This window comes from Lissotriton helveticus (assembly GCF_964261635.1).
Source record: "Lissotriton helveticus chromosome 1_1 unlocalized genomic scaffold, aLisHel1.1 SUPER_1_unloc_9, whole genome shotgun sequence".
Taxonomy (NCBI): Eukaryota; Metazoa; Chordata; class Amphibia; order Caudata; family Salamandridae; genus Lissotriton; species Lissotriton helveticus.
In genome coordinates this window covers 4241574-4268831 of record NW_027611736.1, presented here as the reverse complement: position 1 = coordinate 4268831, position 27258 = coordinate 4241574, and the positions used below count along the sequence as shown (strand labels likewise).

General features: G+C 43.6%; 1 long non-coding RNA gene across 7 annotated transcripts in view; it reads right to left on the bottom strand.

The window, feature by feature from the left end:
* LOC144806596 (uncharacterized) overlaps positions 1-27258 on the bottom strand; it is a 394727-nt gene that overhangs the window by 306700 nt on the left and 60769 nt on the right. For all 7 annotated transcript variants that reach the window (XR_013605842.1, XR_013605841.1, XR_013605844.1 and 4 more), the window contains exon 4: positions 21204-21273. This is a non-coding gene — a long non-coding RNA (uncharacterized LOC144806596). The remainder of the gene's footprint in view (positions 1-21203; positions 21274-27258) is intronic.

The following is a 27258-nucleotide window of genomic DNA, read 5'->3' as shown; positions in this document are numbered from 1 at the left end:
TCAGATGGCGGACCTGCTCAGCAGGCACAGCCACCAGATGCATGAGTGGGAGATACATCCATCTGTACTCTACCCGTACTTCCAGCAGTGGGGTCATCCAGAGATAGACCTGTTCGCCACAAAGGAAAACGCCAAATGCCAAAGCTTTCCGCCAGGTTTCCACACCTGAATGGATGAACTGGTCAGGCATATTTGCGTACGCTTTTCCCCCAGCACCTCTAATACCGCTGGTGGCACGCAAGCTGAAGCAACACTCAATGGCACTCATCCTGGTTGCTCCAACGTGGGCACGCCAACCATGGTACACCATGTTTCTAGAACTATCCGTGGTACCGCATCAAAGGCTGCACCTCACACCCAGGCTTTTGACGCAGAACCATGACGACACTCAGCATCCAGATCCGCAACAGCTCAACCTGGCGATCTGGCTCCTGAGGTCTTAGAGTTTGGCTACCTCAACTTGTCTCCCGACTGTATGATATCATAAGAGAGGCAAGAAATCCCACCAATAGTGTTATGCAGCAAAATGGAAATGGTTTGTCATTTATTGTGCAGACCAAAACATCAACCCGCTAGATGCATCTACCCACAACATCATTTGTTACCTGTTACATCTATACAAATGCAATCTAGCATATGCTTCCATTCGTATACATTTGTCCGCACTAGCAGCTTATCTCCAAAACAGGCAGCACCTTTCGCTTTTCAGAGTACCTGCCATTAGAGCCTTTCTGGAGGGACTCAAACGAGTTATTCCTCCCCGGAACCCACCGGCTACTGAATGGAACCTAAATGTGGTCCTTACCAGACTGATGGGTCCACCTTTTGAGCCTCTACACTCATGCGAGATACAGTTCTTGACGTTGAAAGTGGCTTGCCTCATAGCAATCACATCGCTGCGACGCGTTAGTGAACTCCAAGCACTCACTATCCAAGAGCCATTCATACAGATTCACTCCAACAGGGTGGTACTCCGTACTAACCCTAAGTTTCTTCCTAATGTGGTTTCACAGTTTCATATCAATCAGACTATAGAAATGCCAGTGTTCTTCCAAAATCCAGAGTCTGTGGCGGAGAGGAAGCTCCACACACTGGACGTCAAAAGAGTTCTAATGTACTACATTGATAGGACCAAAGATTTTCGGAAAACAAAGCAACTGTTTGTTGCTTTTTCGGAACAACACAAAGGCAACCCCATTTCCAAAGCAGGTATAGCCAGGTGGATCGTTAAGTGCATTCAAATTTGCTATCAAAAAGCCAAGCGCACATTAACGGTTCCCCCACGGGCCCACTCCACGCGAAAGTTGGGGGCCTCCATGGCTTTCCTTGGAAATATTCCTTTAGAAGACATTTGTAGAGCAGCCACATGGTCTACCACACATACATTTACAAAACACTACTGTGTAGATGTGCACTCCAAACAGCAGGCAGCTGTAGGGCAGGCTGTTCTAAAAACACTTTTTCAAACTGCTGCAGCTGGCACAGGCGGCCGCCGCTAATGGAGGGACTGCTATGTATTCTATGCTAAAGATATGAATTCTGAGTTATGATGGGTATTGTAGCCCACCTGATCGCGCACTGTTCACCTGGTGCTCCGCACCTTACTTAGTTCATATTTTTACCAATTCTTTACATGAACTCTTATCCTTGTTGTTTATATCAACATTTTAATCATATTTTTGCACTTATTCATTTCCTCTTGTTATCAACATTATACATGACAACGTACATTTACTTTCATAATGTCATATTTACATTAGTACATTTCAATATTGCACATGTTGCTTTTAAACATTTCTTCTTGTGAAGCCCAATGCATTTCGGCACTGTTTAGTGCCTTCATCAGGGGCAATTCTGTAAAATATAAAATAACATGATGTAAGTGTTGTGTTCTATATTGTACATGGGGGTTCGCTTGAATGTAGATGAAAATGTGCCTACCTGATGACACCTATTGTGTGGTGTTGTTTGTGCCAATATCCAACTATTGCCACTGGTTTTCTGTGTAAATAAAATAAAATGAGGCCATATTTAGCTGACTACCTGAAAATGTTATGACTGAATTGTCATGTCCTGGTATAGTTACATACCTCTTCGTCTGCACTGCAATGCTCTGTAACAAAAAATGTACGACTGTAAGTGTTTATTTCTAATTTCTATACAGCAGCTGAACTTCGCCAAAATAAAGAATGACACGTTCGTACCTTGTCTTCACTAACTTCTTGCTCTGAAAAAACAATGATAGGACCTCGCGGTTACTATGGTGTATACAAGTCTATCAGCCTACCACCCCTGTTGGCCCTTCTATTCGTACCTGTTAAATTCTTTCCTGTCTCCTCAATTATCCAAGGTCCGCTACCCTGTGGTATGATCTATCTCCTCGCTCCGCATGAAGAAACGATTACATGAACTCCGCCATCTCCGCGTGTTAGCGTAGTGGTAAAAATAAAAAACGGACTGTCTATAAGCTTTAGAACTCTCCCTGGAAATATCCTAGCGCCATCTTAGTGTGGTAAAATACAACGTTTTTGCTGTGCTTTCATGGTTACTGTCTGCACTATTCGAAGTTCGTTTTCACAATAATCGCCAATACACCGTATTGTTTCGTATTTGGATCTCATGGCCATAGAAAATCATAGAATTTTTTTTTTGGATGGACTGCCTGTTTATAGGTCATGTCTATACGACGATGGATACTTAACGTTCATACTACTGCCTTAATATCTATCCGTGATACCAATTTAACTCTCATGAGGTTGCATGTACGGGTATCATAAATTGGGCTCTAAGTATGTTTTTAAATGATATATAAAAATGTAGTGTTAGACCCATGTACATTGTCCATGTGTGGCTATGTTTTATACAATAAATCATTGCTTCAACCTCCTGTCATTATTGGCTTGCCCAATGGATAAATTGTCATATGTTGTGATATGCTGGACTCATGTTATGAGTGAGTTGTTTGATCTCAGATGCTTATCATTTATACATACTCATTATACGATCATCTGTAAATTCAGTGTCCAAATGGTTATTTTCTCTTCAAAAGTTCACAAGATTAAATTATCGTATACATGCACTATAAATTGCTCAAAGTTCTGTAGGCTTATTTCAAGTATGGTAATTAATTCTATGGTTCTCTCTATAGAAAACAAGCTAAATCATATTTCTCATTAAGGCCTGTTGGCACCATTGTGTTAAGATATTTAATCCAAAATATTTCCCGCTGCATTAATCTTTGATGGTTGTCAATTCCCAGTTTGATTTGAACCTGTTCAATCACTAAAAATCTTAATTGGGAGATGCTGTGTTTTTCCTGCTTCCAATGTTGAACCAATGGTGAAGTCAAATTTTCGTTGCGAATCCTGCTCTTATGTTCCGTTATCCGTGTTTTTATCTTCCGTTCCGTCTTCCCTACATACATTTTGCCTCATGGGCATTTAATCCCATACACCACGTTCTGCGTGTTACAATCACTGGTGTGTCTTAGGTGTATCAGTTTTCCTGTGTTTGGATGAGTACATGTGCTTCCTGTAATCACGTTATTACAATTTGTACAGTTAAGACATCTCATTGTTCCCTTGTTTGTTGAAGACGTTATTGGTAGTGGTCTGTGTTTTAGTCTCTCTCTTAAATTTGACCCTCTTGTGTATGCATGTAATGGCAGTTCTTTAAACAATCCGTTGAAATCCCGTTCCGTGGATAATAGTTCCCACCTTTTGTTGATGATGTCTTTAATTCTGGGTGATTGGGTAGTGTATTTAGTTACAAATACCATTCTATTTTGCGTCGTTCTTTTCTGGGGTTTCAGTAATTCCATTCTGTCCATTTGCAGGACTCTATCCATTTGTTCGTGCAATGTCTCTGATGGATATCCTCTTTCCTTATATTTTTGAGCTTGCTTGGCCAGTGTATTTTCACACACTTGTGTATCTGAACATATTCGTTTAATCCGTATGAATTGTGACACCGTAAGGTTCCTAATCAAACTCCTAGGATGGAAGCTCATATAATTAAGAGCATTTTTGCGATCAGTAGGTTTTGTATACAGTTCTGTTGTAAAACCAGTGTCTGATTTGGTGATTCTGACGTCTAGGAAGTCCACGACGTCTTTGTTGACCTTATGTGTGAACTGGATTCTTGCATCAACTTGGTTTAACGTTCCAATCAATGTTTCCAATGACTCTAGAGTGTCATCCCAAATCAAAAAAATGTCATCGATAAATCGACAATACATTTTCACATGTGACCATTCTCTCCGATTCATCAAATTTTGTGCTTCAAATTGGGCCATGAATGTATTAGCGTAGGCAGGGGCCCCTGCAAAGCCCATGGACGTTCCATTCAGTTGTGCATAAAATCTGTCTTGCCAAATAAAGTAACTGTTGTTGAGACAAAACTTAAGCAACTGTAACAAAAAGATTTTATTGGTTGATAATTCATCCATCTTAAGCAAAGCCCATTCTACGGATTTGTGGAAAAGTAAATTTTGCCATGTTCTGTGTCCCTACGTGTTCCCCATGGTATGTTATGTGTGCATGATTAATATGCATATGTATTCCCCATGATCGATTAAAGACGCAATTACAGTTGTGTCCAACTCTAGTATGCCAGTTTCCAGTTCTCGTGAAAGCTACGAGTATTAGGCCTATGTAAAGCTACGTTGCCACGTTTCACAGTGTGCACGTTATTTCATTGTAAAGTCCCCGTTTCTAGGCCTCAAAAGGGCCCGGACTCAGATTCAGCTCCTGTCTCCTGAACCCTCTCCGAGGAGCGATACAGCCCCCACCTGTATCCCTGACCCTTCACTTACTTCATGCCTCACAGTGCCCGGCTCGGCCTGGCTTTGCCTGCCAGTCTGCCAAGAGTATGTTATGATTCCAGTTATCAGTCCAGCTCTCCTTCTCTGCATTCCTAAGCTACTGAATCGCATCAATAGTTTCCGTCACAGTCTAGCCTTTACGTCTCCATGTAAGAGAAATACTGTATTAATGGTCAGTTAATATTCCTCAACACGCACTACATGTAGAATAATGCATGCACCAGTCTTAGAGTCTGTTAGCCTTTACCCTGATAACTTTTGGATTCTATCAACATGTTCTCTAAACACCAGATACTAGATAGTGTTTAGGTACATGTCGCTCTGACTCTCCAGACTTCAGTCTCTTCTTCTAGCGCAGAAGTCATAGCCCCCAGCTTCTCCTAGTAACACGTCATTGCCAGTTTGCGCGCACCACTAGGTTAGAGGTCCCGGCTCCTTAGGTAGCCCCCTCCATGTTTCCGCCCCATTTATGACATATTCTGTTACGTTTACATCACATGTCTATGTATACGCCCTGTTCACGCCTCTTGTTACACCTACTTTCTGCCTTATCTTTCGCGACTGCTACAGGCCCTGCCCACTGCTACGCCTATTGTATTGAACATCATGTATTTTGTTTAACTATATATGCTTGTGCACTGTTATTAAAAGTTGCTAGCCATCCCAGATCTTGCCCGTGCAGGTTGTCCTGTTCCTGTCCTTTATGCTGTATTAAACCTGCAAACTCCAGCTTCCTCGAATCTTGACTCTTATTTATTGAGCTATCTGTTATTATATATCTAGTCAAAAATAGAGGTATTATTTATTTATTTACCACATAATGGCGCCCGAATAGGGACTTGCCCTTTCCCCACGCGCCGGTGAAGCCACGCAAGCCCCCTGATCCTCTGCAGCCGTGACGGAACCATACCGTGCACGTGCAGATATTTCTGCTTCAAGTATCCCTCAGGCCCACGGAGGAGACGGAGGTTGCGGTCCAGCGTCCAGACGAGGCGGTGGAGGAACGCGGCGAGTCCCGACCAGAGCCCAAGCCGAGAGTCCAAGGTCCGAGGTATCCGGAGGCCCACCTGTAACTGAAGTCCGAAGTTCGTCCGTCCGGCGTCGTAGCAGTCCAGTCCAGTCCGAGGCCTTCCGTTCTTGCTGCCCGTTGAGTACCGTTGCTGGGGTAGTATCTAGACAGGGTCAATTGCATTGTCTCTGGTCCGTGGGTTTGGGGTACACAGATCCAACACGAAGTGTCCACTTAGGTGGATGCGGGTCCTGACGTGTCTCTTTATGAGACCGGTAAGTTTCGTACTGTTTTAGCAGTGCATCTAGTTTCTGTTCTAGTCTGTTCTGTTCTCGAGAAATTCATGTATTCTGTTTTCAGTATTTCAGGTAGTATTTTGTCAAAACTGTTATTTTAAATGTCATTCATGTGTTTCAATGTCGTGGTATGAAAGTGGTGTATCTTCAGTAATTATCGTGTTCATTGTGTATTGTAATTGCGTCTAGACTATAGTTCAGTCATGCCGCTGTTCTCAAAATTACGTCAGTTAAAAACTAGAAAAGGTCTGTTAGAAGAAGCAGTTCCTGTCCCGCCTAGGGACAGTCCAGCTCATTTTATGTATCAAAAGCATGGCATAAGTGCCATATTATATCTAGACTTATGGGTGGAGTACACCAAACAGTTAGAAGAAAAGTACAGATGGCCCGTATCGGGTACATGGGATGCCGAGTGCATCATGCGAATAGAAGAAGTATTATGGAAAAAGAAAGCCAGACAGTCACAGAAAGATGCCATCGAGTTATGGCGCAAAGAATCTCATAAAAGAACCGAAAAAGAAATCAGAAAGTCAGAATTAAGTAGGGAATCCTTAGAAAGAGCCCAAGAAAGGGAATTAATCGAAATAGGTGAACGAGTTAAAACCGCACAGTCAGACAGACAGAGGAATGCCCTCATTAAGGGTATGTATCCTCTTCTTGCCGAGGGTTTGCCGAAAGCAACACCGGAGGCATCCAGTAATTTTCCGCCACCCTTAGTTCCGACCAAGTTACGTCACAAACCGACCGCAGCTGATATTTTTCTCTCGTCCTATTTGGACGACACAGTCCCAGAATATGCAAATCCTGTTCCACCAGCTCCTGTAAATAATGTAATTCATGGTCTTCCAGCCACCGGGGCACCTGTTGCAGTACCTGTTACGGTACCCCCGGTCCAGCCCGTAGTACAAATTCCCGCCACATCGGTCACTCTGCCAGCACGAAGAGTATCAGTCGACGATTCCAGTATAGGGGCCGCGGGAGGAGGTCCTCCTGGTACCCCGCCGCCAAGTAGACGTTTAGGAGCAGTCGAGTTACATGAACGTGCGTTACAGCGTACGCCCAAATATCAGTCCATTGCAGAAATCAGACGAGTTCTTACTGAATGCTGTTATGATCCAGTCCCAGGCGAGGATAGTATGGTTCTATATTCCGTGCGTATAAGACAGGTGTCCGAGTATTTGGTCACCCTACCGAATATGAAAGAAGATCTAGACAGAATGTATCGTTTCATTCGTACAGGACAAGATCCAGAAAGTATTGCTGAAGTCATGTCTCTTAGGAAATCCGAGATCCAGTTTATGTTATTAAAGTTTCTGATCAATTGTTTAATACGGGAACAAGATTCCCCGACTAAAGATCCGATCGAAATGAAAGTTCTGACAAGGTGGAGTGATAATATAGCCGAGGGTAAGCACAAGACACTCAATAGTATAGAGAGTATGTACAAGAAAATACGTAAAGAAATAATAAGGTTACACGAACAACGCAAAGAAGCTCTAGGAAGCGAGAAAGAAAATGACTCTTCTACTGAAGAGGTAGAGGACGAGAATACCGCCAGAATAGCGTATGTAGGTAAATCTAGATTTCCAGACCGACAGTCACGCCTGGAACACAAGAAAGTCTTTCATCTTCCAGCACCGGAACAAGGCTCTCTAGAACAAGTATTTCAAGCTACCGATCAAATTTTGAAATCACGAATCGGTTATAGTGAGTTAAGTACTATGCATGAACAAGAACTAGCCCGATCAGCAGTCCGATGGATTACTGATTCTACCACTTTTCCAGACGAAATAGTGGCACAAATGTTTCTGAAATTGCCCCCAGCCGAGCAGCGACTGGTGGGTATGTATATGATCCAATACCTCATTACACTGTATGAGGGTCAACATTCTGATCCAGGTCCGTTACATGATATCCTGAACGAGTTACTCCAGTATAGATGGAAAGGTTTAGGTACCGACTTAATTAGTGTCATTCTAGAACAGCGCCACAAATATAGAACGTTTCTGAACCCGCATTTTGTTCATGTCTCACCTCCAGAAAGTAAACCGTTTTACATAGACAGACAGCATCCGCTACGAGAAGTACACCCAGTTAGGACACCAGATGGTGAAATGCAACGAGTATTTGTTTACACCCCAGTTACCAAGATGGAACTCTTAGAGATGAAGAAATTAATTCCCTGTCACGACAGAGATCCAGCAGGGTTCCACCGAGAATTAAAAGACATGCTCCGTATGGGAGAATACACGTATCCAGATATTATTAAAATGTTAAAAGTCCTGTTGCCTGCGGGCATATATGAAAAACTCAAGGAAAAGGATTGGGAGGTGGGAGAGAAAAAGATCGATTGGACAGCTCTAGAAGCTGAAGATAAGATACGAGTACCAGGTACCGGTCTTGGAGACAAATGTAAAGAATTACCTGAACTGTTAATACAAGTTTTGCCTAGATTGTTAGCAACTAAAAAGGAAGACTGGGATGCAATCTCAGCCTGTAAACAGAAACAAGACGAAGACACTAGTGATTTTTATTCCAGATTTGAGAAATGTTTTATAATAAACAGTGGTTTGAAGACGAGTAGCGAGTCATACCCTCATCTTTTTGTTACTAAATTAGTCGAGAATTCAAGTCCACAAGTTAAGAATAGAGTTTTGAAAGTCGAAAGTACATGGCAAGCTAGTACTCCGTCCCAGATGTTACAGATGCTCCAGTATCACCAGAATAGAATCAGAGAAGAGCAAGAACACGAGAGAAGACGTATGAAAGACACAAAAATGAAAGTACTAGTTGCACAATCTGTTCCTCAAGACAGTCAGAAGAGGGGTCCGAATCAAGCCAGTCATCCTGCAGCTCCCGTTAAAGGGACATGCAATTATTGTAAACAGCCAGGTCATTTTATAAACGAGTGTGCAGTTCTGAAACACAATATAGCCACTGGTAAAACTAAAGAAAGACCACGTCCGCCTAGACAAGAACAAGTTTCACAGACTTCTCAGCCACAGAATGCACAACAGACAGTTCCAGCACCGCAGCCTATTGCGGCAACACAGCATGTTACACAGCAGATGTACCAGTATGCACAGACAGAGTATCCAGAGTATCAAGCGTATTCATGAAACAGCCTAGAGAGGGAGGTAGGCTTGCCTCTCATCGAGATTCCTGTAGATCAAGAAGGTCCCTATGTTCACAGTCAAGTATTAGGGAAAGACAGAAAGTTTCTGATTGATACAGGGGCAAGTAGGACTACTATTAGTCACGACGAGGTTCCAGGGGCTCCGCTCTCAGGCTCTAGAAATGTTTCCCTTGGATTTTCAGGAAAGCCTATTGTAAACGAGATATCAAAGCCAGTTACTCTAGAAGTAGGTCCATTGTCCCGAACTACTGATCTATTGCTTACGAAGTCATGTCCAGAAAATGTGTTAGGTATTAAGACACTGAAAGAATTAGGTGCAGTTATTTGCTGTTCCCCAGAGGGAATACGTTTGTTTTTACGTGACTTCAAGGGTCACTATGTTTTACGAGATTTTGATCCGAGATTGTCTAATGTCCCGCAGCATCTATGGGCGCAAGGTCCAACTGATGTTGGTTTCATGCAAATCACACCTCACCGTGTGACTCTTAAGCAAGGTATAGTCTTGCCACGAATCAGACAGTACAGATTGCCACCTGAGGCTGTAGCAGCCTTATCCAAAATTATTGACGAGCTTATGGCTCAAGGAGTAGTTGTAGAAACTGACTCCAATGTATGTCATTCTCCTATCATTCCAGTCATGAAACGTACTGATCCGAATGCACCCCCAGTATATCGATTAGTGATTGACCTTCGAGAACTCAATAAATGTATTATCCCCCAGTATCCAGATATCTCGTCCCTATTGACAGCCATTGATTCTGAGGCAATATTTTTTACAGTAATCGACCTCAAGAATGCATTTTTCAGTGTCCCCATTCATCCAGATAGCCAGTACCTTTTCGGTTTTTGTTTAAATGGAAGGAGCTATAAATTCACACGAGCTCCTCAAGGTTTCACAGAAAGTCCTAGTATTTACAGTCAAGCACTTAAGAGACAACTAGACAACATTCACATGCCAACTGACACTGCCCTGCTCCAGTATGTCGATGATCTACTGATCACAGCCCGTTCTGAACGTGCTTGCGAGCGAGCGTCACTTACAGTTCTGTATTTCCTAGCCGAGATGGGGCACAAGGTGTCCCCTTCGAAACTTCAATTCTGTGTCCAGCAAGTGATCTACTTAGGCCACTTACTGTCCAAGTGGGGTAGGCAGTTGACACCCGATCGTATCCAGTTAATAGCGAGTCTTCCTTAGCCCAAGACACAGAAGGAGGTACGAGCTTTTATCGGCCTTACTTCTTATTGCAGACAATGGATTCCTCAGTATGCATTTCTAGCCAAGCCACTGATACAGTTAACGACACAGGAGGCAGCCGTATCGACTGTCCTCCCTTGGACATCTGAACATACACTTAGTTTCAATGAGTTAAAGAAAGCTTTATGCCAAGCTCCCGTTCTAGCTACACCGAACTACAGTAAGCCTTTCACACTTTTTGTCACAGAACGTGATGGTACAGCATTATCTGTTCTCACACAAGATCAAGCCGGACAATACAAGCCCTGTGCTTATTTTTCAAGCACACTAGATCCAGTAGCCCAGGCTCTGCCTGCGTGCCTCAAGTCAGTTGCAGCCACAGCACTAGCTATCAGACAAAGTGATTCCATAGTATTAGGACACTCCTTGACAGTACAAGTTCCACACTCCGTGGAAGTTCTTTTAAACCGAACACAGACTCAACACTTGACAATTGCACGTTTGACAGGTTATGAACTGACACTGTTCCAGCCACACATACAAATCAGACGCTGCAACGTTCTAAATCCTGCTACACTGTTACCGTCAGTTACTTCAAATCCTGCCACACATGACTGTGTGGAAGTAGTTAACACTATGACTAAGCCAAGACAAGATCTGACAGATATTCCATTACCAGATCCCGACCTGACACTTTATGTGGATGGTTCATGTATGAGAACGAGTACAGGAGAACTAGTAGCCGCGTATGCAGTGACTACTGACACTGAAGTTATCGAAACACACCGTATTGACACCCTGTCCGCTCAAGCAGCAGAGCTAGTTGCTCTGACACAAGCCTGCATACACGCCAAGAACCTGAAAGTTAATATTTACACAGATTCACGCTACGCATTCGGAGTCGTACACGACTTCGGAGTGCTCTGGCAGGAGAGAGGTTTCATGACTTCTCATGGAACCAAGATTCAGCATGGTTTCCTTATTCAAGCTCTGTTAGATGCAATACATTTACCGACATCTATCGCTATCATGAAGTGCAAAGCACATACTAAAGTTACTGACATTATTTCCCAAGGTAATGATCTAGCAGATCGAACAGCCAAGCTTACAGCTCAGACACCAGACATACCAGTTAACAAGACACCGACATCCACTCCAGATCAGACTACTTGTATGACAGTTAAGGACCCTACTCAAGATGTCATAGATATCCAGTTACATGCTACTCCCGAAGAAATCAAGAAATGGCCCGAACAAGGAGGGGTCCAGACAGATCAGGGATGGTTGACGAAGGGAAAAGCCACATGGTTTCTCCCCGACTCAATGGTTCAAGTCATTATCAATACCGCACATAGTCCAGCACACTTAGGAGAAAAAGCTATGTTAGACAGTATCCAGAACATTTGGTTTAACAAGCATTTACGAGCTGCAGCCAAGCAGAAAGTCCGTACCTGTATGATATGTTGCCAGTTCAATCCAGGTAAAAGTGTCCCGGTGGAACAAGGTGGATTCCAGCCTCCTGACCACCCTTTTGAAGTCCTCCAGATGGATTATATTCAGATGGAGCGATGTCGAGGTTTCAAGTATGTCCTTGTAGTTGTATGCGCTTTGTCCAGGTGGACAGAAGCATATCCAGTCCCAGATTACACAGCCGCGACCACTGCCAAGCAGTTGGTTCGTGAATATTTCCCCCGCTATGGACTCCCTAGGGTCGTGTATTCTGATAACGGCCAGCCCTTCTCATCTGAACTAATGAAGCACGTTTCCCTTTTGTTAGGGTACCAGTGGAAGTTCCATTGTGTACGACATCCAGAAGCAGCCGGTCTCGTAGAGAGACATAATCAAACCTTGAAAATCCGCATTGCCAAAATCTGTCAAGAAAAAGGTGTAGACTGGTTAGTTGCCTTGCCAGTTGCTTTGTTTTATATGCGCATGGTCGCACATTCCAGATCAGGTCTGTCCCCTTATGAGGTCGTATTCGGCCGCCCCCCGAACGTGTGGGGTACACCTAGACCCCGAAGTATTACAGATGTTTCCAGTAATATGCTGACAGATTACCTAGCTTCCTTGATGTCTGCCCTACACTCTTGTCGTTCACAGGTTGCCGCTGCATTTCCCGACAATACTGAAGTCAAGCCACACGAGATCCTTCCCGGCACCCTGGTCTTAATCCGAAATTTTGATCGTTCAAGTCCGCTGGAGCCTCGCTGGAAGGAGCCAAAGTTAGTCCTTTTGACCACCCGCACAGCCGTGAAGTTGGAAGGCAGAAAAGGCTGGGTGCATCTGTCGCATGTTAAGAAATTTCACGGACTAAGACCTAAAACTTTAAATAACATTTCTACAGACACTTTTATCAAGGACTGTCCCGCAATTGACTTTGATTCAAATCCTCCCCTGTTAGAGAAAACTCCGCAGCAGGAGTATAAACAGAAACTTCGGTCTAGTAAAATAAGTCAGCCAGTTTAATTGTCTAAGTCCCCCTGGGTGAAACGGTTAGACAGGTATCTGACATGTATGAAATAGACCCCCATAGTGAGAGAGTTAGTCAAAACTCAATCCGATGTATCGTTTTTCTAAGTTTTATATTATTTTTAAGCTTGATGGTTACCTGCACGAGTTATGCATTTCATCTATGTTTTCCAATTTCTCATGTAAATAAGTTTTCTAATGCTACAGTAGAGCACACGTTTAGTGATCTGCCTCCTCACGAACTATCCTATCGTCTTGCTATGCGCAACAATACATTTATCCGTATGTTACATTATTCACACCAGACCAGCAATGCCACTAATTGTTGGGTGTGTGGTCGACTCCCCCCTTTCCAGACACCGAAGGGAGTTCTGCCACTGTTTCCTTATCCGTTTTCACATAATGGTTCATGTGGAGCCTGGTCCATGTTAACGTCATCTTCAAATGATATGTCCCTTCTGAACAGTACATGTTTTCCAGACAAGCAAGGTCTTCCCCACAGAACAGGGTTAGATCTAGAAAATGAAGTTTATAATTTGGGTAATTATTCTTCGAATTTTATGGTCCTGAATGTTCAGTCTGACCCTACTCCAGACTTACCTGCTATTTCAGTACTACCAGTCAAAGGCGAATTATGTGTCAGAAATAATGGTTCTGTACATGTAGGACATAGTGATTGTACTACTATTGTCAAGTATAGTGACAGTGGGAAATCTATTTTCAAAGCTTCACGTCATTCTTATTTTGTTTGTGGTCAGACCGCATATGTTCGTCTGCCCCTCGATTGGGAGGGAACCTGTTACATTGCCTTCCTACTGCCACCAGTTTTTCTAGCCCCATCCGATTATCATAGAAACACACATCTAGTACACATTAGACATAGAAGGGAGATCGAGTCCCCGATTGTCGATCAAACTGAAACTGCTCTAGAACAGTATACAGATTTCAATAGAGGATTCTTCTTCTTCATAGGACCTGTCCAGAATAGTAAGTCAATTCGTAGATTAACCAGAACCCTTGAAGCGGTGGTGAATGAGACTGCCTCTGCTCTAGGTAACTTAACCGAAGAGCAATCTGCTATGAGATTTGTCGTGCTCCAGAATCGTCTCGTTCTTGACGTCATACTGGCCGATAGAGGAGGAGAATGTAGAGTCATCGGATCTAGTTGCTGCATTTTCATTCCTAATAACGCGCCGTCTGTTTATTCAGCTATAACCAGACTTCATAAAATTGCCCATCAGTTACACCAGAATCCAGGCACCTGGACATGGTCCGGTTGGTTTTGGAGTATAATTTCTGCCTGGGGATGGAAAATATTGTCATTTCTAGGTATTGCAGTAGCGATCATATTCTGTTGCTGCCTCTGTATACAATGTGGCCCTGCGATTTGCGGCATTTGTGCTACCTCTTGTATTCCTAGTCCCAAGTCCCGTCCTAGATCCCGTTCCAAGACAATTCGGGACGAGCAAATGATACTGTATGAAATGATAGATGGTATCATGAATATTGATGTTTCCTGATGGAAACGTAGTGACAAGGAGGGAATGTGGAAAAGTAAATTTTGCCATGTTCTGTGTCCCTACGTGTTCCCCATGTTATGTTATGTGTGCATGATTAATATGCATATGTATTCCCCATGATCGATTAAAGATGCAATTACAGTTGTGTCCAACTCTAGTATGCCAGTTTCCAGTTCTCGTGAAAGCTACGAGTATTAGGCCTATGTAAAGCTACGTTGCCACGTTTCACAGTGTGCACGTTATTTCATTGTAAAGTCCCCGTTTCTAGGCCTCAAAAGGGCCCGGACTCAGATTCAGCTCCTGTCTCCTGAACCCTCTCCGAGGAGCGATACAGCCCCCACCTGTATCCCTGACCCTTCACTTACTTCATGCCTCACAGTGCCCGGCTCGGCCTGGCTTTGCCTGCCAGTCTGCCAAGAGTATGTTATGATTCCAGTTATCAGTCCAGCTCTCCTTCTCTGCATTCCTAAGCTACTGAATCGCATCAATAGTTTCCGTCACAGTCTAGCCTTTACGTCTCCATGTAAGAGAAATACTGTATTAATGGTCAGTTAATATTCCTCAACACGCACTACATGTAGAATAATGCATGCACCAGTCTTAGAGTCTGTTAGCCTTTACCCTGATAACTTTTGGATTCTATCAACATGTTCTCTAAACACCAGATACTAGATAGTGTTTAGGTACATGTCGCTCTGACTCTCCAGACTTCAGTCTCTTCTTCTAGCGCAGAAGTCATAGCCCCCAGCTTCTCCTAGTAACACGTCATTGCCAGTTTGCGCGCACCACTAGGTTAGAGGTCCCGGCTCCTTAGGTAGCCCCCTCCATGTTTCCGCCCCATTTATGACATATTCTGTTACGTTTACATCACATGTCTATGTATACGCCCTGTTCACGCCTCTTGTTACACCTACTTTCTGCCTTATCTTTCGCGACTGCTACAGGCCCTGCCCACTGCTACGCCTATTGTATTGAACATCATGTATTTTGTTTAACTATATATGCTTGTGCACTGTTATTAAAAGTTGCTAGCCATCCCAGATCTTGCCCGTGCAGGTTGTCCTGTTCCTGTCCTTTATGCTGTATTAAACCTGCAAACTCCAGCTTCCTCGAATCTTGACTCTTATTTATTGAGCTATCTGTTATTATATATCTAGTCAAAAATAGAGGTATTATTTATTTATTTACCACAGATTCAAGCCCAGCATGATGTGGTATTGACGTATAAAGTGCGACCACGTCTATGGTGCGCATTATCCAATGCTTTTGGAATCCTTCTTGTATCCACGTCAGCTGATTCAAAAAAATGCGTGGTATCCCTGATGTAGGACCCCCATTGTTGCACGAATTTCTGTAGGAAATGATCAATGTATCGTCCGAGGGGGTCAAATATTGACCCACATCCCGAAACGATAGGTCTTAACGGTGGATTGGTAGGATGCTTATGGATCTTAGGGATCATATACAATCTTGGTCTTCTTGGGTTTTTCTCTGTTAAAAATGCCACTGTTTGGTCATTTATCCATTCATTGACTTTGGCTGTTTGCAAAATTCCATCCAGCATCGTTTGGAGCCTAGTTGTAGGGTCTGATGGTAACAGTAAATAAGTATTTGCATCTGCCACATGTTCATTGATCTTATGTTCATAAAAGTGTGTATCCATTATTACAAGGGCTCCCCCCTTGTCTGCCGGTTGTATGGTGAGTGTCTTGTCATTTGCCAAGTTATTCACAATATTTTGTTCACTCTTGGTCAAGTTGTTATGTCGTATTTTGCCATAATCCAGTGATTGAAGATATTTTTCACCATTATCTCAAATGTGTCCAACATTTTGTGCGATACTGGGGCTTGGTACACACTCTTCGGTTTGAATTGTCTCTCTGTGTTCTCATCCTGGTGGTCTCCTGGTTCTGCCACATTCTCAAAGTAGTGTCTAAGTTTTAGTGTTCGCATGAATCTAAAAAACGCACCCTCAGTTTCTAACTCATTTGTTGCCGTCGTTGGTACGAATGAAAGACCTTTGTTTAAAGTCATTATTTGTTGTTGAGTTAATGGTGTCGAGGAGATATTAATTATTAGACTACTTGTCGTCCACTTCGTAGAGATTTTCCTGCCCCTCCCTCGTCTTGTTTTTCGCCTGTGGTTGTTGTTTCTGTTTGTTTCGTTGGTGGTTGCCCTTGGTCCTGTCCCTGTGACAAAAAAGCCACATCTCTACTTGTTGTTGCTTGTTGACTGCCATCTGTAGTTAATATCATGCCGTCTTGTGTTGTTTTTACTGGTCCTCTTCGAATAGATGTTTCCTTCTCTGTTACTAAGCTCTCCTCCGACGAGTGTGCAGTTGTCGTTGTTTTCCTGGGGATAAACTGTCGCCGAGCATAAATGTCTGCCCATGTATACACCTCATTAAGCTTGTAATCTATGGTGTCTCATTTATATTTGCGTAGCTTTCCTTCTTGTAGCTCTCTTTCATATTTGTCCAATTTCAAGTTAATTCCATCCAGGCTGATCTTCCAAGTATCAGTTTCCATCCTTGTTTCCAGTTCTGTTTTAAGTGAGTAGATTTCCTCTTCTAAATCTCGTATGGTTTTGGCCAATTCCTCTATAATGAGTAGAATGAGATCTAAGGAGCACTTATTCAGTATGCCATACTACTTGTCCATAAATTTTGAGTTCAGATTGAAACAAAACAACATTGGTTTTATGGATAAACGAAGACCTCTAGGGATACGCTTTGCTTTATGGTATTGTATGAGTGTTGAAGCATGCATTCTTTGGTTTACTTGTCGCCGAGTTAGGTATTCAAGCTGTTTTAGTTGTTGGGTTATTGAACCTCCATGTACGTCCATGTTTTGTACTTCCTTTATTAGTGAATAAATTTGATCTGCCTGGTCATTTGTATAGGCCAGTGTATTGGCCCTGTTGTCTGTTATTCCTGTTATTGTGTCAAACTGCATCGTCGTTTCTTTGGGTGCCTCCTCATTAAGTTGACAAAGTTATGATTATAGTTATTGGGTTCGTGGGGAGCACTCCATTTTTTTCCCCCTCTTGGATTAATCCTTATCTATTGGTGCTGCGATTCTGAAGGGTTGTCAGTCCTTAAATCAATACTGAGTTATGATGGGTATTGTAGCCCACCTGATCGCGCACTGTTCACCTGGTGCTCCGCACCTTACTTAGTTCATATTTTTACCAATTCTTTACATGAACTCTTATCCTTGTTGTTTATATCAACATTTTAATCATATTTTTGCACTTATTCATTTCCTCTTGTTATCAACATTATACATGACAACGTACATTTACTTTCATAATGTCATATTTACATTAGTACATTTCAATATTGCACATGTTGCTTTTAAACATTTCTTCTTGTGAAGCCCAATGCATTTCGGCACTGTTTAGTGCCTTCATCAGGGGCAATTCTGTAAAATATAAAATAACATGATGTAAGTGTTGTGTTCTATATTGTACATGGGGGTTCGCTTGAATGTAGATGAAAATGTGCCTACCTGATAACACCTGTTGTGTGGTGTTGTTTGTGCCAATATCCAACTATTGCCACTGGTTTTCTGTGTAAATAAAATAAAATGAGGCCATATTTAGCTGACTACCTGAAAATGTTATGACTGAATTGTCATGTCCTGGTATAGTTACATACTTCTTCGTCTGCACTGCAATGCTCTGTAACAAAAAATTTACGACTGTAAGTGTTTATTTCTAATTTCTATACAGCAGCTGAACTTCGCCAAAATAAAGAATGACATGTTCGTACCTTGTCTTCACTAACTTGTTGCTCTGAAAAAACAATGATAGGACCTCGCGGTTACTATGGTGTATACAAGTCTATCAGCCTACCACCCCTGTTGGCCCTTCTATTCGTACCTGTTAAATTCTTTCCTGTCTCCTCAATTATCCAAGGTCCGCTACCCTGTGGTATGATCTATCTCCTCGCTCCGCATGAAGAAACGATTACATGAACTCCGCCATCTCCGCGTGTTAGCGTAGTGGTAAAAATAAAAAACGGACTGTCTATAAGCTTTAGAACTCTCCCTGGAAATATCCTAGCGCCATCTTAGTATGGTAAAATACAACGTTTTTGCTGTGCTTTCATGGTTACTGTCTGCACTATTCGAAGTTCTTTTTCACAATAATCGCCAATACACCGTATTGTTTCGTATTTGGATCTCATGGCCATAGAAAATCATAGAAAGATTTTTGGGGATGGACTGCCTGTTTATAGGTCATGTCTATACGACGATGGATACTTAACGCTCATACCACTGCCTTAATATCTATCCGTGATACCAATTTAACTCTCATGAGGTTGCATGTACGGGTATCATAAATTGGGCTCTAAGTATGTTTTTAAATGATATATAAAAATTTAGTGTTAGACCCATGTACATTGTCCACGTGTGGCTATGTTTTATACAATAAATCATTGCTTCAACCTCCTGTCATTATTGGCTTGCCCAATGGATAAATTGTCATATGTTGTGATATGCTGGACTCATGTTATGTGTGAGTTGTTTGATCTCAGATGCTTATCATTTATACATACTCATTATACGATCATCTGTAAATTCAGTGTCCAAATGGTTATTTTCTCTTCAAAAGTTCACAAGATTAAATTATCGTATACATGCACTATAAATTGCTCAAAGTTCTGTAGGCTTATTTCAAGTATGGTAATTAATTCTATGGTTCTCTCTATAGAAAACAAGCTAAATCATATTTCTCATTAAGGCCTGTTGGCACCATTGTGTTAAGATATTTAATCCAAAATATTTCCCGCTGCATTAATCTTTGATGGTTGTCAATTCCCAGTTTGATTTGTACCTGTTCAATCACTAAAAATCTTAATTGGGAGATGCTGTGTTTTTCCTGCTTCCAATGTTGAACCAATGGTGAAGTCATATTTTCGTTGCGAATCCTGCTCTTATGTTCCGTTATCCGTGTTTTTATCTTCCGTTCCATCTTCCCTACATACATTTTGCCACATGGGCATTTAATCCCATACACAACGTTCTGCGTGTTACAATCACTGGTGTGTCTTAGGTGTATCAGTTTTCCTGTGTTTGGATGAGTACATGTGCTTCCTGTAATCACGTTATTACAATTTGTACAGTTAAGACATCTCATTGTTCCCTTGTTTGTTGAAGACGTTATTGGTAGTGGTCTGTGTTTTAGTTTCTCTCTTAAATTTGACCCTCTTGTGTATGCATGTAATGGCAGTTCTTTAAACAATCCGTTGAAATCCCGTTCCGTGGATAATAGTTCCCACCTTTTGTTGATGATGTCTTTAATTCTGGGTGATTGGGTAGTGTATTTAGTTACAAATACCATTCTATTTTGCGTCGTTCTTTTCTGGGGTTTCAGTAATTCCATTCTGTCCATTTGCAGGACTCTATCCATTTGTTTGTGCAATGTCTCTGATGGATATCCTCTTTCCTTATATTTTTGAGCTTGCTTGGCCAGTGTATTTTCACACACTTGATATGAATTCAGCAGCCCACATGCCTCGAACCGAATATGCTACTTACCAGTATGCATCTGTTCTTGGCATGTAGGGCTGCTAACATTCATATCGTCCGCCCTCCTCCCCGGCGCCTGTAGCGGCAGCAGCAATTACAATTACTCTTAGCATGGTCATCACTCACAGTGTTACACTCCATCTTTGCCACAATGGCTAAAAACAATCTGAGGATGGAGTCGATGCCCATGCGCACTGTAGTCCAGGGGAGGAGCCACCTATCTCGTGATACTTCGAAGACTCTTCCAAGACAACAATGTGCAATCATCCGGACCCAACACTAGGCGGCGATCTATGCTAAAGATATGAATGTCAGCAGCCCTACATGCCAAGAACAGATGCATACTGGTAAGTAGCATATTCGCTCCTTCTTCCCGAGTGACAACAGACACAGATTCAGACTCTGGCTCTGAAATTGATAAGGCAGAACACTACGACACTGGGGATGAGCAGGGAGGTGTCTCCACATGACAATTGTAAGGTACATTCTCAATTAGGGGAATGGGACACTTATTGATCACCTGGAGAATGGGAAAGCAGATAAGTGCAAGTGTAATTATTGACTGCTTCTTGATTAACCTACTGACGTAGAACATATTGGTATGATATGTCTATGTATACTGACTGCCAGGTTGTATGTTGACAAAATTAAAATAAAGTTCTAAAAAAAATAATAATAATAAAGCCATTACATTGTGGGTGGTAGAGGGTAGTAAACCGGTAATTCACGCCACACTCCTTCGACATGTGTTTTAAGTAGCCAGACATGAAGTTGGTACCTCGGTATGACACCACCTCCTTAGGGAAGCCCACCCTGGTAAAGATGCTAATGAGGGCCCTGGCCACTGCAGGGGCAGTGGTAGTCCTGAGGGGAATAGCCTCGGAATACCTGGAGGCATGATCTACTACCAGACCTCACTGAAGGACGTGGAGTCACCACGCCACGGCCCCGGAGTGACGTGGCTCTTCCAGGTGCGTAGGGGTCTACGGGGCTTTTGGAAAGGGGCTGAGTCAAAGAGTGACGGGAGGGTAGGTTGAGGGGTGAAAGGGACCCAGGTAAAAGGAAATAAGTGAGACGGAAAAGAAAGACAAACGCAGAAATCATCGGCTACTCTTTTTCTTTTGGTTACTCCAACCTCTACTCGCTCCCTTCCCATTTATGCATAGCTATTATTTATCCCTCACATCCTCCCTTGACTAAACCATAAAGCAAAAACACTTACCTGAGTCTTTTTCTTCTGTCCGAGGGACGACGGCGGCCGAGGCTCACCTAAGGGACTGAAGTGGAAGACCCTGTGGGAAAGAAGAGTATAAAAGAGACAATCAATCATTGTGATTTCCTGTAATACTAATAAAAAGTGCATACCAAGAAATTATTCAATGCAGTGTGCTCCTTCTTGACCGACTCTTCTAGAACGGGGAGCTACAAACTCTTCCTACAGGGAATGGGAGACAGACACACAGAAAGCTTTGTAGGAAAAAGCTACATACAGTTGTTCTATGCTTGCATATGTACATTGTTTTAGAAAGATGGTGGAACTATTTATTTTGTTCAATGTGCTTATACTGCTAATTACTTTTATCTGATTCTATTATCATTGAAGCACATAAATTCTATACATGAATTACGATGGTTCAATTAATAATGAAAATGCTAATGTTATTTTAATTTGATTTCGCACATGAATTACCCCTAAGCAGAAACTACTTTAAGGAGAAATTTAGGATTGGTACGTAGAACCACTCAATCTTTGTGAAGTTGAAAGAAAGGCTCTTGTATAGGTAATGCCTGAAGTTCATCAACTCTCCTTAGTGAGTTTATCGTTATGAGGAAAGCAACTTTCCATGATAGGAATTGTAACTGACATTTGTGCATTGGTTCAAAAGGCGGGCCCATTAGCCTTGTAAGGACTATGTTTAAGTTCCACTCGGGGGCAGGGGGGAATACTTGGCGGTATAACCCTTTTTAATCCTTCCATGAAGGCTTTAATCACTGGTACTCTGAAGAGAGATAGGTGTTGTCTATTTTGCAAGTATGCAGCTACGACTCCCAGGTGTAAACAAATGGATGTGTAAGTTAATCCACATTGCTGTAAATCCAACCGATAACAAATGATGTTCTGCACAAAAGCATCAAGATGATTGATATTGTTGTTGTTACAATAGGTGACAAAACGTTTCCATTTGCTGCATAACATGCTCTAGTACTGGCTTTCTAGCTTCCTTGAGAATATTCATACAGTCTGGTGGTAGTTGTAAATAACCAAACTCTATGACTTCAGGAGCCAAATCGCTAGGTTGAGTTCTCTGGAAATTGGATGTCTGATTTCTCAATGGCTCTGAGTGAGGAGACAAGGTGTGAGATGTAGCTTTTGATGTGGAACCACTGAGAGTTCTAAGGATGAGAGTACCAAGGTTGACGAGAACATGTGGGGCTATTAAGATCAGTGAGGGACATTTGTCTGAGCTTCCGAACTAGTAATGTAATTAGCAGGAGAGGCGGAAAAGCGTAAGCAAATATCCCTGACCAAATCGCCCATAGGCATTGCCTTCGGATGCTGGGTGTGGGAACCTGGTTGCAGAGTTTGGGCATTTTGCGTTGTGCACTGTGGCAAACAGATCTATCAGTGGAAAACCTCAGTTTTGAACGTAGGGAAGAAGAACTTGGGGATGAAGTTCCCACTCGTGTACTTGCTACCCGTGTCTGCTGAGCAGGTGTAGGAGGGTGGGTACCTGACTATGGTTACCCCAGATTTTTTGCCTAGTGTTTAGCTGGTTTTCGACTTAGTTGGCCTGGGATCCTGCTAATCAGGCTCCCAGGCTATCTGCTCTCTCTTTAAATGGACTCCATGTACTTTAGGTACATCACCAATTTGGTACTGGACTCCTTGTCAGCCCCTGTACAGTGCACTATAGGTGCCCAGGGCATAGGGGCATCCAAGGCCTACCAGGGGCTGCAGCATATCTTTTGCCACCTCTGGCTGGTCCTTAAATCGACACAACTGGCTGATCCCTCAGCTGGGGCAAGGTGGTGTAATCACCCCTTGCTTAGATATAGTATACCTATATCTAAACCTATATCTGGACACATATATACCGATCAGTCACTCCTATGGCAGGCCTTAACAATCCTGGAGGCAGAGTGCTTGGTTTTATGTGAGATGGTGCTCTAGCATGAGCTGAGCCTGTCTGCAGCTTTCGGAACCATTTCCTTATAGCTGTTCTAGTGATACTGCCATACCATATACTCTTAAGTGCATTATAATCCTCGCAGTTAATGCTAACTTTGGTTTGGCTTTATCAAAACATGTCGTGTTTGGTGTCATACACTTTGGAATACTACCCCCTCCCCAGTTCTGGAGACGGGGGTAGCATTCCACCCTTCTAGAGGAAGAAGACATGTTACTTTACTGAAAACGCGGTTAATTCTAACCAGAGCCCCAGCATCACAAAATGGATGCTGCTGCCACAGACACAAGTCTGGCCTCCAGCTGCTGACCAAAACTTGGCAGAGGACGCTTGATCAAAGGATCTCCTGTCACAGGGAGGTGTCACACCACCCCAGACAGGAGATAGTGGACTGTAGCAGGGAGGGTTGAAAGAAACTAAACACTGCCTGGGGCGCACAAGACGTCCCTGGGCAGATTCCAGTCAAACCGGTTCTGGGGCCATCCTGCCATAGTCCTGGCGCGAAACTGGACAAAGGGAAAGGTGTGTAACCACCCCCTTCCTGGGTCCCACCCATAGGAGGGACCTAGCAGGTAATCCAGCCCCCAGATTTGGAATATAGGTGGGAGCAGTGCCAATGCACATCGGATTATCCTGACTGAAACTTATGAAACGAAACTCTGGACCCTTCGACATCCCACTCGACGTGGAAGACTGAAGAATCTCCCTTGTGGTCAAGGAGTGACCACCCTGTGCAAACAGGCACCATCCAGCCCCTCGACGTTTGCTTTGTTGCAGTTCCCGCTGGAACTCGAGCAACAGAGATCGACAAGAGCCAGCGATCCTGCCTTCCAACAGCCCGATCCACAGTCTATGCAGAGCTGAGACCCGTGGAGGCGACCTGAAGCGTGGGAGCGGCCATCTTGAAAAAACTACAAAGCACTGACCGTGCAGCATCCGAGGCTCCCTCGAAGCTGTGCATTGGAGCGTGAGAAGCTCCATCCCCGAGCAGCTTTTGCACCGAAGCTCACCCCTCCACACTCCTTGAGTGCTGCGTGGGGCCCTTTTGCATTTTCCTGCTCGACGCATTGGTCCGGTCGCTTGTCCGTTGGCTAGTGGCCTCAGAACCGACGAACCTTTGAATTTACACAGCTGGTCTGGTTGCTCCAGACTGGCCCTCGCTCCCCTGAAAAGGCGCACCCGCTCTGACTTTGCTGGTCCGAGTGTTAAGCGATCTTCGAATCCTGTGTGGGTTGCCTTTGCCAAGGTTTGTTGACTCCGATCCGGAAGCCGGCACCGCAGACAGCGAGAGCCTTCATGGGACAGCTCGTAATCCACTCCAGGACATCCTCGGTGCCCAAGAGTCCACGTGGCAGCGGAGACAAGCTTCACGACATCAACCTGATTGCGCCCGACATTGCCTGGTTCCTTCCTGGTCACTGGCTAGTGACCCAGACTCTGTCCCCTCTGCTTTCAGGTCTTCACTTCTTCAGATCCACACTTGGATCACACCGGACACTTCTCTTCTGGACGCCTGCAGCATCTTCATCTCCAGGCACCGTAGAACTGCGTGACGAAACCCGACACATCTTTGCACTCCGATCCGGAAGCCGACACCGCCGACAGCGAGAGCCTTCATGGGACAGCTCGTAATCCACTCCAGGACATCCTCGGTGCCCCAGAGTCCACGTGGCAGCGGAGACAAGCTTCACGACAACAACCTGATTGCGCCCGACATTGCCTGGTTCCTTCCTGGTGCCTTCCTGGTCACTGGCTAGTGACCCAGACTCTGTCCCCTCTGATTTCAGGTATTTTTCAACTTCGATCCACCCTTGGATCGCACCGGACACTTCTCTTCTGGACGCCTGCAGCATCTTCATCTCCAGGCACCATAGAACTGCTTGACAAAACCCGACACATCTTTGCACCTGTGCACCCGCTTCCTGTGGGTGAGGTAACTCTTGAACGCCGGCGCTCCTGTAGTGGTTTACACCTCTAGCGTCTAAGTCTAAAGTTTTGTCCTTCTAGTCCAGTCGGAAGACTCTTAAAACTGTAACTCGATAACTTTTACGCACCATTGACTTTGCATTGGTGCATGCGTGTGGTTTAGGCACTGCACCCGAATCCCGCGGGCTACTCCCGTCCTAACAATTGTTAGACCCTCGTAGTCCAAGCGATTCCCAAGGCCCTAGGCCTTACCACTGATCGAATAGTGATTGTTATACCACTTTTTAGGTTTCGCCTGGCGTCCGCTGCGCAGCAGCGTTCGCGCAGGCGAAATCTGTTGATGTACACTATGTGGCTATGTCCCGCCCTTGTCTACGTCCCGCCTTTGTCTGCCATTGGCTAGCTCCATAAATGGAGGCTGGCCATTGGAAGACATTGTTGTTCGTCACTCTTTCCCCCTCAGGACGCGAATCGGGGGCGTTCCCGTGCCTTTTTTAAAGTCCCGCCCCCTTTTTTCATCACCCGCCCCTTTTTTCGTCACGGCATTTGGTTTTGGTGTTCATTACGCGTCTTAGAGGTAAGCCGTGTTTATTATTTATTTTTAGCAACTTTTTTTTTTTTAGAGTTAAGCTATTTTGACTCTGCTTTTAATGTTTTTTAGGCTTTCTGTGTCCCGTCGTGCCTGGCTGTCGTCTCCGTTTCCCGTCGTGCATGTATTCCTTTGCCCGGTATCATTACGCGTCTTAGAGGTAAGCCATGTTTATTCCCGTCGCGCCTGGCTGTTGTGTACATATTAGCTTAGTGTTTATTACATTGAATACTTGCTGTTTTCATCGAAACTGCTGTTCGTTTACTTTTGGGGGAATGTACCGCATTTTAGAACCTCAGTGTGGGACACGTTTTTAAATTAATTACAGGCAACCGCCATCTTTATTACAGTTCGGAGCTTAAGGTGGGTGCAACACATTAAGCTATTGTTATTATAAATAACAATGACATTTACTCATCAGTTTTCAAACATTAAAAAATTGTCATGGAGATTGTCAATAGCTCTAACGTTTTGAAAGGCGAAACCGTTGCATTGTAAATGCTTGTTTGATATATGGTTTGAGTGGCCACCGGCCTCATCCATAATTGTGCAACTTTCATATGTTATATTGTGCTTTTGTTTAAACGCCTGTGCTTCATTGCTCATAAAGAGTAGAGGGGATTATTCTGAGAATAAATACATATATTTTTATAATATATAACTTGTGTGGTGTCCTTTCATTTGGTATTACAGGATTGCATATGGTAAAACAGCTGGCTTCACATGCCCTCTTGAGTTAAGCCTTTAAGGCTGCTTAGTCCATGCTACCCCTAGGATAGCTTGTCTATAAGGTTGACTTACAACCATCACCATAAGGGATTGTTTGGACTGATACAAGGTGCCCACAGAACTGTGGACATCATACATCAGGCCAACTTCTCACATTGGTGAGCAGCGGTGCGGATTTGAGCTTGCTGTTGTTTTTACCATTGCAATCTTTATATCAAATTGAAATATCACATTTAGTACCTAGGTACATATAAACAAAGCTTAGCATATTTAAGTTCTACTGAACTTAGTAGTTGTAGATAAAAGGGATTAGCACACCCTGACTACAACTCACTAGCAAGGTACACAGTAGGAAAACACTTAGTGTAGGTAAGTGCATCACTTACACCTCACTAGAGTCATGTCTGGCACAGGTGAAGCTGCTAGCTCTCTACCTGTGACGGCTGACCCTCCACAGGCAACCTCCAGCTATGACAAATTCAGCCATAGGGACTTGCGTGCCATGTGCACAGCAAGGAAGCTGAGAAAGGGTCCCAACCCTACCATTCCAATCCTGATAGCCATCCTGGAGAAGGATGATCTTGATAAAGCTAGAATAGTTCCCTCAGGGTCAGGAGAAGGAGTGGATCCCCTAGACACAGAGAACACCACCCCAGAAGTAGAAGATGAGGAGGCAGACCCTGAATCAGAAGAGGAAGAGTCAGATAAGGAACAAGGGGATACTCAGGTACCAGTTGCAAGGCTTAGCCAAGCCAACTTGGACCTACATTGAAATGGAGAGGGTCAGCCCCTTCCCAGAGTACATACCAGAGTTCTCCCAGGCAATAGAAGGGAGAGATCTCTTT